Here is a 13,131-nt window from a genome sequence, read left to right as displayed (position 1 = left end):
TTCCTGCCCCTGCTCCCCCCTCCTGCCCTGGGCCCCTCCCCCTCCTCTTCTCCTGCCCCCTTTTGTTCCTCCTCCTGCCCTGGGCCCCTTCCCCACTCTCTCTCCTGCCCCCTTTCGTCCCCACTCCTGCCCCGGGCCTCTTCCCCCTGCCCCTTCCCTTCCCTCTTCTTCCTTCCTCCTCATCCTGCCCCTTCCCTCCCCACTTTCTTCTATTCCTGCCCTGGGCCCCTTCCTTCTATTCCTCCCCCTTACCCCCTTGCCTCATCTCCTGCCCCTTCCCCCTTTCTTCTATTCCTGCCCTGGGCCCCTTCCTCCCTGCCCTTCTTCCCTGTCTCTCTTGCCTCTCCCTTCCCTCTTCTCCTGCCTCTTTCCTCCCCCTCCCCCTTCTCCTTTCTTCTATTCCTGCCCCCCTTCCCTCATCTCCTGCTGCCTTTCGTCCCCCCTCCTCCTTCCCCTTCCCTCCCTCCTTTCTTCTATTCCTGCCCCCTTCCCCTGCCCCGTCCCCCCTTTCTTCTATTTCTCTCCCCTTCCCTCCCCTCCTCTTTCTTCTTTTCCTCCCCCTTCTTCTCTTCCTGCACCCTTCCCTCCCCCTTTCTTCTGTTCCTGCCCCTCCCCCTTTTTCATTTGTTTTCTCCTTCTTTTCTACTCTTTTCCCCACTTTTCTATTCCTTCTCCTGTCCCTTTCTGTTCTTCCCCCCACACCCACCCACCCTCCTGCCCTTTTTCTCTTTCTTTTCTCCCTCTTCTCTAGTCTCCTCTCTTGTTTTTCTCTCTCTCTCCCTCCATTTGCCCCCCATACACGCTTTAGAGTTTGTAAAAATTATGCCCCCCCCCATACACACACTCAGTGATGCCCCCCCACGGTGCGAGTTTTGTAGCTTTTCACTTGTGGGGCGGTGGCGGCTAGGGTAACAGTGAGGGGTGAGTTGGGGGAAGCAGAGTGTCCTTTGGGGGCAGGGGAAGATGTGAGGGCTTAGAGACGTTGGAAGGAGGAGAGGCTGGGAGGAGCTTGGGGGTGCTCAGAGGAGCAACAGGTGAAGGGAGAAGGTGGCTGGTTTGGACAGCGGGATTTGGGGGATGGGGAGGAGCAGACTGGGGGGAAGGGATGCCAGGGAGGAGTGGGAGAAGGGCTGGAGGGCTGCTAGGGAGAGGACTGGGAGAAGTGGGGGGGTGGAGGGGAGGGATGCTGGGGTGAGTGGCTGGAGGGTAGCATGAGGGGGGAAGGGATGCTAGGGAGGGGGTGAGAGAAGGGGAGGGGTGCTGGGGGGGAGAAGGGATGGAGGGCTGCCAGGGATCAGACTGGGAGAAGCGGGGGGGGGGGGGGGGCGGGGGGGGGGGGGGGGGGGGCAGGGATGCCAGGGATGGGCGGGGAGGGATGCCGGGGTGTGTGTGGAAGGATGGTTAAGGCATTGCAGTGGGAGCCAGGAGACCAGGGCTCAGTGGCTGGCTCTGCCACAGACTTCCTTCCTGGCCTTGGGCCTGTGCCTTGGCCTGGCTGCAGCTCAGTGCCCCTGGATGGCAACCATCCTGCCCCTCCAGTGGGGTGTGAGGTGCCCAGATACCAGGGTGATGGGCTCCCTGCCAGAGCCTGGGCGGGAGGGGGGCCTGGAAGGAGGGGGGGAGAACAGGAGCTTGGAGGGGGGGAGGAGCAAAGGGGAGGGGGCTAGGAGGAGCAGAGCGTGGGTGGGTGGGGCTAGGAGGAGCAGAGGGGACTATGTTTCCTGGCGGAGGGGGACGCGGGGCGCAGAATGCGGCCGAGGCAGGGGGCGGTGGCAGCAACATGACGAAATGGGAGCACCGGGAGATGGAATGATAAGGCCGCAGGGCATCGTCCAACGGGAGGGCCAAGCGGCCGCGAGTGGCAGGTGACTCGGCCAACCAGAGCCAGTCCCCTCCCCCTGCAAGCCCTTCGCCCACAGAGCAGGGAGGCTGGACTGTGTGAAGCCAGAGGCAGCTGCTTTGGGCTTTGCTTAGCGTCTCCCGCCCGCACCCTCCCTGCTGTGCCAGGGGCTCCCCCGGCACCGGGGTCAGGCGGAGGCCTGGGTGGGTCTGCTGGGGGCCGCCTGGGGGGAAGCTAACCTAGTTGCTTTGTTCAGTTAAGAAATGGGGATGTTGCTGCAATCGCAGGGTCTCTTGCACCGTCCTCTGCAGCACCCCGTCCGCAGCGGGGCAGGGGCAGCCGGGCCATGCGGGGGGGGGGGGGGGGGGGAAAGAGGGGGTGCGCGGCATCGCCCTAGGGGCGGGAGGGGCTGGGCCCTCAAGGCCCCTGGATCCAGAGCTCTGGGGGAGCCTGGCTCATTCCTCTGCAAAGGACATGCTTGGGAGAGACCTGGTGGGTGGCCCAAACCAAATGGTTACATAATTATTTGTATCCCTGTAGCACCCAGGGGCCCTATTCCTAGGCCAGGACTCCATTGTGTGAGGTGCTGCACACAGCGACCGCAAAGATGGCCGGGATACCAAGAGGCTGAAAATCCAAGACAAGAGACAATAGATGGATATAGACAGATTGGGGGGGGGGGGGGGGAAGGTTACACGGTAACAGTCAAAGTTCTGGATCCAAACTTTGGGGACATTCAGAACCAGATCTGAGGTTTGGTGCTGGCCCATCTTTCTTGGACTGAGCCACCCATCCCCTCCCATAAACTCCTTCACCCTGGCTCTGAATATTCCCAAACATTGAGGGATTCTGACTGAGCATGTTTGGGACATCCTGTGATGTAGACTGAGATACTCAGATTGCAACAGAGGGGCTGGGTGGTTCTGTTTGTCCAGCACCTGGCACTGTGGGGTCCTGGTCTGTCACTGAAGTGCCTATATGCTACTGCAGTACAACTAATGATATTTGGAGATATTTCCAATCCCTGTTTTTAACTCTACACCTTTTGATTTCGCTCTTTCGCTCTCCTTTAATTTCCTGTTGTAACTTTGTAACGATGCTTTAACATTTAATGGGCCTTTAGGGGTGCTCTTTGTATCAAAGATGTTGATAAAAAATTGCAGTCCTTTTGTTCAGTTTGCCACATGCTGTGAATGGAGGGGCTCTGGCAGGCCATTGAGCTCTGACCCAATTTGTTCCTAGATTGTTGTTTTAATAAAATAATTAGGTTTGGGGAGTCGTCTTTATCTTGTGCTTCATCTTTAGTTTATGGGGCTTGACCAGTCAGTAGCTACAGTAGCCCTTTCTGTTCTGGGATGGGAGTTAAAGGGTGAAGTTATGGCTGATGGAACTGGACAAGTTCCACCTGTCAAATCTAGATCTAGGAGTGTGTCTTAGGGCTTCTCTAAACACAGAAGTTGCAGCAGTGTAACTAAAGGTGTGATGTTAAACTAGTGCACTATGAGGGGGTGATGTTCTTACTGCGGTTTGAATTGCTACAATCCAGGTTTAAATCAAATGTAAGAAGATCCACACACAAACCTACACAGGTTTAACTTTCCTCCTTCAGTTAAATGGGTGCAAATGTGTGAAGCCATTTTTGTGTGTTACCTGCAGTTCTCTGAGCAGTTGCTCTCTTATTGTGATGCTCCAGAAGTTGGGAATTCTGTGAATGTTTTTAAAGATCATGTTGGCATCTTCATGAGTATCAAAATATGTGACCATGCCCGTTATTGGCTCGTGTTTCCACTTTTGGCAGGAGCATGTCTTTCCCAGTGACTTTGGGCAACACAGCAATTGGCAGTTACTGTAGATACTTCCATGCAGGCTGAAAACTTTGCCGGTGGGATAGGCAGGGGGTGTTTCCTTTTGAAATACCATAGAGTGTCCTTTTAATACAATGTTGGCTGGCTGGGTATAACCAGAACCCACCCCTTTGGGTCTGGTGTCATTTCTCCTGGCATCAGGTCATGGATCTAACCAAAACTGCTGGGGCAAGGACTCAGTGAAGCCCATGCATGCCTATAGCACGGTGTACCAAAGTTAAATAGTTTTTGTGCCCACCTATATTATTGCTAAGTCTGAAACTTACATATGGCTGTTGTGGGTGGGGGAAGTGGGTTTATCTAATCTTACAAAGTCTACACCGGTGTCAGATGGAGGAGAAGAACTGGAGGTGGATTCCTGTGTCCTGGAATGGACTCTGGGTGAAGAAGATTCAAAAACGGAATAGACTCTGGACCCAACCCCTCATTGCATTTATACCTAGCACCATTGCTATCACTATTCTCACTGTAAAGGTGGTTGGTGGCTTTCTCTTTCCAGCCAGAAGGCTTGTTTGGTTTCCCCATTACCCCACAGGAACCGTGTTCTGCTTTAGTGCTATTGTGACCGATGTTTTAATGTTCATGTTGTTTGAGCCCCACTTTGCACCCAGCACTTGCCCCTCTTTTGCCACTAGCCATCACCTAAAACTTAAAGGCACTTTAAAGGGGAAGGAAACTGCATCCCTTTAAACAGACTTGTTGAAAAATTCTGTCTTGAATATACATTAGCGCTGGGGGGAGGGTCTGTGATGGATTCTGGGTTTGTCCCTATTTAATTACCATGGCTGGGAAATCAGTGGCCAGGTGGCTGGGGTATCTGCCCCAGTGCAAACATCCAGTGCCCCCAAGGTGAACTGTGATAAGCCATGATTTGAACTGGTGCAACTCACACCCCCCATCCCTGGAAGCAGGGGTGAAGTGCACAGGTGCAAACAGCAGCTCTGTACGAGGGGTTTGCTCCCGGATTGCTCGAGCCAGGGCCAATCAGCCGTGTAAACAGAGCATGGAACAGCGCTGTGATAGTAACCTCAGTCCTCCAGGTGCGGCCAGGGACCCTCTGCACCAATGTGCCTCCCGCTTCGCTTGCCCTTTGCAGCCGTTCAGACCGTGTGATCCCGTTTCTCCCCGTGGTTTACCTGGCGCCGCTGCACCCCTCGGCCAGCTCGGCCTCTTCTTCCTTCCCTCACCACTTTCCTGTCCCGCCTCAACGGCTCCTTTCCTCGGGAGGCCCCGGGTGGCAACCAGAAAATCAATCTGTCTGGCTGGCTGGGGCTGATTCATAGACCCAGGGCGGAGAGAGAGCGAAAGAAAGAAAGAAAAAGTGTGGGATGACTTCAGGGAAAGGAGCGGGGCGGGGGGAGGGGCGCGGCAGCAGGGAACATTTTGTGAAAGCTGCAGCATCCCTTTCCCAAGCCTTGTTTACCTGCCGGGGAGGGGGGCAGGGGGAAGGGACCCTTGCACTTTTCACTAGTGCCCTGCAAAAGCGAAAGCACCAGGATTCCCAACTCTCACACACTCTCTCCCCTACCCCTGACAGCTCCCTTGGCCAGGCCACCGGGAAACACAATGGGGCAAATCCCTGGAACTGCAGCGTTAGGCCAAATCCAGCTCAGGGGTCACTCCACTGAGCCGGGTAGGGTGACAGCAGGGATCACTACGGCCTGGCTTTTTTTAATACTTAGTGGGGCAGATTCTCAGCTGGTGTACGTGGTGCTAGCTCTGGGCCCTAAGGAGTGGAGCCCTAATTCGATCCTTTTGGAGCATCTTTCTCAGGGCGCACGTGCTTTGATCGTTTCTCGTGCACATGCAGCCCTGCCGAAACTTACGCACAAGGTTAGAAACATCATCATCCTAGGACTTTAAAATTATCCCTGTACAACACTCTTCTTGCAGGGTCACTGGTGCCTCTTACCCTGCTCTGTCATGGTGGAATATCCCTTTTTAGTGCCTGCTGGGCACGGAGACACATGTGCCTTGTGAGGACCCAGACTCTGCAGTGTGAGGTGCTTTAGGGAGGCACGTAATAATAAAGTGAAATGCTACGGCCTGGTGGTTAAGGTGTTGGGCTGGGACTCAGGAGAGCTGTGTTCAGTTTCTCACAGTGCTACAAACTTCATGTGGGATCTTGCACTAAGTGTCTTAATCCCTCTGTGCCGCATCTGTAAAATGAGGCTAATAATCCTTCCTTCTCCCACCTTTGCCTAGTTAGAGTGCGAGCTCTTTGGAGCAGGAGTTGTCTCACTAGATGCACGTACAGCACCTACCACAATGGGTCCCCAATCTCAACAGTCACCTCCTGTGACTGTATTATAAATAATAACGTAGTGCTCCTAATGGATGTAACACACCTCTTCCGCCTCTCACTCGTTAGAGGCGCATCTTTGGGAAGTGATGGGCTGGAAGAGTCAGAATGTCACTAACGGTTGCAAAACATATTTTAGTTTTCTTCTGTTGTTGCCATCATTTCACCGTCAGAATGACTGTAATTACACCTCAGTGTTTAGATACTATGGCGATGGGTGCTGTGCTAAACCACATCCTAGAAAGAAATAGTGGGTAGGAGTTAAAACGGTACCCTGGAGAGGAGTTCCCCTCACACCCACCAATGTGACACCTACCTCTATTTCTCAGGGTTGTAAAATAACTGGCTCTGCTCTGTGAGGGTAGACGCAGAGCTGTTTTTCCAGCTCTGAGTTACCCTCTGAGGTTGAGCACTTCCTTGTTAGCTGGATAGTCTTACACCTATGTTAAAAATAGTTTGCCTTAGGGTTTATCCCCTTCAGAAAGTTGCACTTTTTTAACCTAACATGAATTTAGGCTGGTTTAACTAAATCAGTGTAAATCCTCTGAGTGGATGCACTTATTTCAGTTCAAGATTGGCTCAATTTGGTTTTGTTTAAATTGACTGAAATAAGCTGCCCTGACTCTGAAATAAGGGTGTCCACGCAACACAGGGGTTTGCACCGGGTTTCAAAACGAATTGAACATCTTTCCTGTGTACACAAGGCCTTAGAAAAGGAAAAGCAATGCCCCGGTGTTTGCGTACTTACTTTAACCTCTCCCTGTTTGGAACAGGAGGCAGAGTCTTTCATTCCTGCTCCCACCCCAGCCATTTCTGTTCAATTTCAAATCATTTCAGTGTCAAAGCAGGTGCAGGGAGGAAGTTTGGTCGTGCAGAGGCTGAAATCAGGGCTGCCCGCTAGTTCCCCAAGCTGGCGCGCATGAGGGAGGTGCTAAGAGGCCACAAGGGGCAGCTCTCAAACCCATTTCAATTCCTCATAACCATTGTTTCCTCAAATCCCAGATGGGCATGGCCTGGGAGATCCCACAAGGGCAGGGGCCAGATTTTGTGCATCTTTGGGGGCACAGGAGTGCCTGTGTGGGGAGAATCACCTCCCAGATTCTGGACATTTTAGCTTCTGGCATAAGTTAGACCAGCCCCCCCATGAGCCTTACCCATCTGCCTATGGGGTGCTCTGCAGCCCAGATTTAAGAATGCGGAGTACATGGGCCACTCTCCCTCCTGACCATGAGCCAGCCCTGTCTCTGACGTGCCACTGTGCCAGGGGCTGTAATGGAGGGCTGCTCTGGGCTGTGTGTGCCAGCTGTACTCCATTACTGCCCAGGGGCTGCGCCATCCCCACTATGGTCCTTGTAAGGTGTCTAATAGCAGACGGGACATAGGGCAGGCCAGAATCCAGCCCTGGGACTGTTCAGTTTAGAGATTTGCTCTGTGGTTGTACAGTGCCTAGCACGATGAGTGGCTGATCCATGACTGAAGCTCCTAGAAGTTATGATAATGCAAATAAAAAATAGTAATAAGAGATGGGCATGACAGACTTACACAGAATAATAAATTGTACAGAGAAGGCAAATCAGCGATCCCTATTTGCCCTTTCTCACTGAAGAGGGAGCTAGGCAGTCGTCCAATGAATCTGCAAAGCAACACATTGGAAATGAGTAAAAGGAAATGCTTTTTCCCCACCACATCCCACAGTTAGCATGTGGAACTCACTGCCACAATGTATAACTGAAGCTGAGAGTTTAGTAAGTCAAAGAAAGGCTAGACATGTATAAGGATAACCAGAGCCTGGTGATATTAGATAGGATAACCCTCTCAAGCAGTTAAAAATCACAAGATTGGTTTAAAAATAAGAAGATTTTAGAAACAATCCTCACTGGGATCTTTTTAATCTGCCTTTTGGATTTTTAGTCTTTAGGGGTCATGTTGTCAAGCGTTTCTCTGTAACCACGAGAGCTAGAAACTTCCTTTTTTAAAAATATGAAAGTTGAGATTCTCACGTCATTCCATCCACGACTCCAGGCGCTGGGGCTTATGTCAAATACCAAGTATTGCAAGACTTAGGATAAAATTGTGAGAACTGGCAACAGTGGGTACACAAACAAGTTGCAGAATGGATGCTTCAGGGCTTCAGCCAGTCACTAGCTGTTCGGGATGTGTGGGAAGACATTTCCCCGATGGCCAGGTTATTCCATAGTTGTTCACTGTAGGGTTTCTCATACCTTCTGGTGACCCTGCTGCTGACCACTTCATCGGACGCTGGACTCGACGGACTGTTGGTCTGACGCAATATGGCAATTCCTGTTAGATAGCTGCAAAAACCCGAGGAGAGTGAATGGCCCCCCCAAGCTACTCCCCGTACAGGGGAGCAAACATGGCGGCTTTTTGCATTTGAGTTCATCAGGAGGCTACATTCAGCTTTTAGTTACACCAGAACCCCTCTGAATTGACTCTGTAAGCTGCTTGGGGCAGGGACTGACTTTTTGTTGTGTGTTTGTGCAGCACCGAGCCCAGCGGGGTCTCAGTGCATGACGGGCTCCTACGCGCTACCGCAATGCAAGCAATAAATCATGGTACTGATTCATAGATTCATAGATTCTAGGACTGGAAGGGACCTCGAGAGGTCATCGAGTCCAGTCCCCTGCCCTCATGATTAAGCCAGTGGAGTTACTTCAGATTTACACTGGTGTAGCTGAGACACAAGATTCCATTACTAGGGAAGTGAATGGCACCCCATGGACCCGGGAGAGAGCAATCCACCCCCCTCTTTACAGAGCACCCTGTAGTGGTCATATGGTTTCACTTATGACCTGACATGTAGTTCTTCCATACGTGGAAGGATCTCCCATGGAAGGCAGTGAGAGTGGGCGTGGGGGAGGGATGGAAGGCCTCCGAGAACATCTGATACCTTCCAGCAGAGCTTTGTAGTCCTGGAAGCCATCAATGAAACTGGCAACACTAAAGCCCCTCCCCCAAAGGTCTAGGCAATGAATGCTGCAATATGAGAGGCCACCTCTGCCGCAGGTTTACCGACAGGCCCATCAATCTCTACAAGTCTTAATTATTCCCACAGCAGCATGGGTCAGTATGAAATAGAATCCAGAGGGAAAGAGGTGCCGAGGGCCCATGGGTGGGTAGGGTGACCAGATAGCAAGTGTGAAAAATTGGGACAGGGGGTGGAGGGTAATAGGAGCTCATATAAAAAAAAGCCCCAAATATCAGGACTGTCCCTATAAATTTGGGACATCTGGTCACCCTATGGGTAGGTCTCGTTGAGCTCCTGTGAGTTCTGTCACTGTGCAGCGGCTATGGCAGGACAGGAGGACACGGGATCAGACCCAGGTGACAGGTGCCCAGAAACACAGATTCACACCCAAAGGCCCAGATCCTCAAAGGTATTTAGGTGCCTAAATTGAAATCAATGGGAGTTAGGTGCCTATCTGCCGTTGAGGATTTGGGCCGTAAAGACCCACCATGCAGACAGTGCAATACAAACACACACATGTGCACAGTCATAAAACATACATACAGATAGACGCATGCATCTCGCAAGCACACACCAGAACATCAACATGGGCAAAGAAACGTAACTATGCAGTTGTGCACAATCACACCTTAACCTACACATGCACACTAACCTGAAGCGCACACGCACACACACTCAACGGTTCACATACAAACACGCACACACAGCAATCCAAATTCAAACATATGCACTTTCACAAATGCTAACACACAACTACAGAAGCATGCCTCACGCACATACAAAAATGCAATCAAACATATCCAGATATATAAACTCACACAGCCACGTCCAACTGCACAGACCCATACATCCGTAAACCAATGGACCCAGATAAACACACACAAAAACGTGCACACCGGCTGCTGCCCCACAAACACACCCAAATGCACCCAGGCACAAAAACATACAAGTACAGGTCCACATAGAAATATACACAACAGCACTCATCTATTTATGCCAGCACGCTGGTACACAATGCCCCTGCAAACACAGATGGAAATACAAAGGCACACACGAATTTCAATGCAAACACAACACCCAAGTATAAATAAATGTGCAGACGTGCACATGCCCCAATGCAGGGTCTACTGGCCCTTTTGCAGATACAAATGCACACAGCCAGCCAGCGATTCACACCATTACCAAGCCCAGCCTTGTACATGCACAGGTGTAGCCACAGCCCCTAGCATTACAAACACATATGTTATTTCTGTGGCTTTGATTTTATTCCCCCTTTAATACTTGTTCACTGCTAGCCTTCTGCCCTCAGTCTGCCCTCCGTCATACTCAGCTTTCCCCGGTGTATTGGGGCCCGCATTTTCAGAAGTAGCCTCTGGTCTTGGGTGCCCAACTTGGGCCTAGTTTTTCTTTTGCACTGAGCACCCCCAGCCCCAGCTCAAGCCCCACAGGGGCAGCAGGGGATCAGCACTTCTGGATATCCTGGAGATTCAAGCTGGGTTTGTTGTAAGTGTCCATTTAAAAAGTTCCCTGGGGCAGGGACCACAACTCAGCCCTGGAGTGACTCTTCGTGTGGGCAGTGGGACATGCTCCTATTTATTACTACGGCAGTGCCAGAAGGCCTGACCTGAGATCAGGGCCCCATTGTGCTGAACACTCTAGAGCGGGGGTCAGCAACCTTGCAGAAGTGCTGGGCCGAGTCTTCATTTAGTCACTCTGATTTCAGGTTTCGCGGGCCAGTCATACATTTTAACGTTTTTAGAAGATCTCTTTCGATAAGTCTAGAATATAGAACTAAACTATTGTTGTTTGTAAAGTAAATAAGGTTTTTAAAAATGTTTAAGAAGCTTCATTTCAAATGAAATTAAAATGCAGAGCCCCCCGGACCAGTGGCCAGGACCCGGGCAGTGTGAGTGCCACTGAAAATCAGCTCATGTGCCAGAGGTTGCCTACCCCTGCTCTAGAGGCAAAGTGCCTCCCCTCTGGGGCACAGAGGTGGAATAGACGGAGACTGGAAAGGGAGATGGACATGCCAGGATCACACAGTGCGTCAGTAGCAGATCCAGGAGCAGAACCCAGAGCTGCTGTGTTTGACCCCAGTGCCCTGCCCACTGGACCATACTCCCTCTGTTTATACTAGGCTTCCTTTCACCCCTTATCTTCTTACTTGTAAGGAATGCAGCTGACACCCTACCCGCCGAATAACCCACAGTAATACTCACAGGCACAGCAGTGAGAAAGGATAAACTTAAAGCTTGGGAAGGTGCTAGCTTGCCTGACCCATAGTTCTGCTGATGCATCTCAGCCCCCCTGCAATTCCAGCCCTGGTCTCTCTCCTAACTCTGCCAGTACACCTGGATCCAGCAGCCCCCAGCTGTTTGACTTGTGGTCCCCTCGGGAGCAGAAACTAGCTCGCCACAGCTGAGGCAGGCATATGGGGTGGGGGTGATGCAGATAGGCAGTGTGTTTCCAACATCAGAAAACGGGCGCATCACGAATGCTAGTTAATATCACCATACGAATCAAACAAATCCCATTGGTGCCAGAATACAGATTCATCAATTGCTTTCACCTAACGCAGCGGTTTTCAACCTGGGGTCCGCAGACCCCTGGGAGGCCACAGACTATGTCTAAGATTTCCAAAGGGGTCCGCCCGTCCATTTGAAAATTATTAGGGGCCGCACATGAAAAAAGGTTGAAAACCGCCTACCCAAGGCAATTCTGGGTTTGCAGCTCTGCACAGAAGAAACGAAAAGCAATAAAATATCAATAAACACAGTGCTGCTGGGAGCCAGAAGAGAAGGCAGAGAAATATAATAACATTAAGCAAATACAGCCGAACTCCCCAGAAAACAAAAGGTACCCAACAACCTTTAACTCCATCCCAATGTAAAATAAGCCTCCCTGAGGTCTGCAATGCAGTGTGCCAGCCAAGACTCTGACAGCTTTTGCTGCTACAGAGAGAGATGAATTCTGCAGAATTCCCATCAGGAGGGACTGGTGCGTCTTTGCACTTTTGTTAGCCCAGTTTGCTGTTCATGGGAAATGAAGAGGAAGAATCAAAATACCCACCCCCGCTGTAGCAACAGATCTAGGCAAACATTTCTGACAGTGTTAACCACCTCTGATGAGGGGTCCATCTGAGCAAAGGTTTTGGCAGTAATAGAAAAACTTCCTGTCAAAATGATTGCAATGGCTTTTGCATTCCCCTCAGTAGCTGAAAAAAAAATACTCTGTCCTCTCTGCTTCCCATTACGTGAAGTCCATATGATTAAAGTTTGCAGACACAAAGACAAAGGGTGGGGGCCTGGCTATTGCACTTGACTGGGGCCACAACATGTGGATTCAGTTCCTGGCTCTCTTATAGACACCTTGGGCAAGTCACTTAGGCCCAAATCCAGAGGTATTTAGATGCCTAAACCTCACATTTAGGTGCCTGAGTCCCCATTGGAGGTACCACTGCACTCCACAAAACTCCCGCCGGACAGCCGCCTAACCCTGTAGGTGCCTAAACTCACTTGGTGCTCCGGTCGTCAGGGTAAACATTCCCTCGGCACCTAAGTTTCTACTTCTGGGAATGTGCGCTGCTGCCTCCCTCTAGGCATCTGGACACCTATTTCCTGCCCAAGGCCCAGCATGGTCCATGAACCAGGGGAAGAGAGGCAGTCACCCACGTGCCTACTGGAGCAGGCCCCATTCAAAACCTGGCTGGAGGAGGAGGCAGTGCCCACCTTTTAACCCACCTGGGATGTGGGACTGACTCTGAGTCTCCCAGGTAAGTGCTATAATCATGGGGCTGAAAGTTAAAAAGGGGGGCTTAGGTGACTCCAGGAGAGGGGTGCCCGTTTGCAGATCGCAAGCAGAGATAGGCGCCTCGCTGCTGCCTGGATGCAGGTGCTGCTCTTCATGAGAGGGGCGGGGCTTAGGACACGCCCGTCAGCATCGCCCATTGCTAGCTTATGCGGCTCCCTGCCTAGCGCGCTGGCTTATGAGGCTCCCATTGTTCGGCGCGTCTCTCCCCCATGCATCGTACGGGAAACCTAGGAGCCGAACTGGGGCTCTGTGGATTGCAGTGATTTTCTAGGCACCTCAAAGTCAGGCATTGCAATCCTCAGTGTCACCACGCCTAAGTCCCCTTCTG

The sequence above is a fragment of the Terrapene carolina genome, unplaced genomic scaffold (genome assembly GCF_002925995.2).
Source record: "Terrapene carolina triunguis isolate 2854851 unplaced genomic scaffold, T_m_triunguis-2.0 Scaffold194, whole genome shotgun sequence".
In the NCBI taxonomy this organism is placed as follows: Eukaryota; Metazoa; Chordata; order Testudines; family Emydidae; genus Terrapene; species Terrapene triunguis.
Note: the sequence above shows the minus strand (reverse complement) of the source record.